This window comes from Notothenia coriiceps, unplaced genomic scaffold (assembly GCF_000735185.1).
Source record: "Notothenia coriiceps isolate Sejong01 unplaced genomic scaffold, NC01 NC01_scaffold00037250, whole genome shotgun sequence".
NCBI classification, from domain to species: Eukaryota; Metazoa; Chordata; class Actinopteri; order Perciformes; family Nototheniidae; genus Notothenia; species Notothenia coriiceps.
Genome location: NW_011369951.1, coordinates 3,593,710 through 3,595,454, shown reverse-complemented (window position 1 = coordinate 3,595,454; position 1,745 = coordinate 3,593,710).

Sequence of the window (1,745 nt, the reverse complement as noted above, 5' to 3'; positions counted from 1 at the left end):
CCGAAGAGGTACAGAGGAAGCTGGAGCACAATCGGCCATTGTTGTTGTTGTCGGTGTGAGCTGGGAGGGGTTTCCGCTCGGTTTGGCTTTATGAAGCAGGCACGCAAACGGTTACGTCATGACGCAAACGATGACGCAATGACGCAGCACCAGTCGGACTCTGGGCAGTGTGAAAAGAGCCGGAGCTAAACCGAAGAACCAGTTCTGAACCTGAGAAGCTCTAGCACGGAGCTTGAACCGGAGTTGAGTTGGTGTGAATGAGGTAATAGTGTGTGTGTGTGTGCTGGTGGTGGGCGTTGCCGTTTATGTGTGTGTGTTAGCAAGTGTTTGTGTGTCTGTGTATTTTCCCCATAAGGCAAGACCCGCCCAACTCTGCCTCTGATTGGCTTACCCTGAAATGTTACCCTGCGTTAACCAATCATCACTCCTCTCTGGTCACTTTCACTTTTCCATGGTGCTGTGAGAGGACATCACTGTATTCGCCTGTAAATTACATCCGCAGGGAGATTCGGTTCAGTTGGATCACATAATGTAACGCACCCATTTAAATCAAAGTAACTATAATGGCGTTACTGAATGGGAATAGGTAACTAGTAACGTTATTAGTTACCGCAAAAGGTAGCTGCGTTACAGTAACGCGTTAGTTTGTAACACGTTAATCCCAACACTGCTCATACTGCTCATACCCCTCTTTTGCAGCCCTGTTAGAGAAATGCAGATTTTGGGTCCTTAGCTTGAAAAAAAAAAAAAAGTCGAGGCGGAGCTAATGCCTGACCAGAATTCTACCGGAGATAAAGTTAAATTCTGTTGTGATAAAACGCCATCCTGATCTAAANTACTACTAAAGAACGTGTTGTTCCCATGTTCAGTGTTTCAGCACTGCCTCTGTCTGACTTCTGTAAGAGAAGGAGCCAAACTTACATCTGCCTCTTGATCATCAAGAGGCAGATGTAAGTTTGGCTCCTTCTCTTACAGAAGTCAGACAGAGGCAGTGCTGAAACACTGAACATGGGAACAACACGTTCTTTAGTAGTAGCAGGTTTTTGAAGTCTGAGATTTTCAGAGCAGATTTCCAATGAAATCCTACCTGCAGACGTGCTGATGAAGTGATGAGATCTTCATGTCTCTTCTCTGAAGAACATCAATGAAGATAACCTTTCACAACTCTGATCTCAGCATTTAAGCAAACCAATATGTGACAAAGCCATATCTAACTGTGAACAAACACTGATCTAATCACAGTACATTTAAAACTTTATACATATATATTTATTTGATGAGTTATTGTAGTGTGAAACAGATTAAATCATCTTAACCCACATTTTTGCTACATCATTTTACCAAACTAGAGTTCAGGGTACAAGCTTATCATCTGTTTTGGAAGCTTTTTGAACTCGGTCAAGTTAAAAAACGTAGTATCATCGAAACCAATGCACCTCAGATAAAAGCTCTACATTTTAAAGACTAGTTTGATATTTGGGAAATAAACGTATTCGACATGTGAGAAATTCAATACTTGGCCATTACTTGGGGAATTGTTATTTTTACACCTTGGCTTTTTGTATGCATGAAAACAAGCTATTAAGGTTATCCATGTATTATAACCTTTCACAACTCTGATCTTACATTAAGATTAGACAGTTACATTCATGTCTAAAGAGACAGCCAGAAAATTAGTGTTTTGCTTCAATTACAAGTTTTGATGTCAGCCCAGGATCTTTGCGTATTCAAAAATAAAAGGCTTG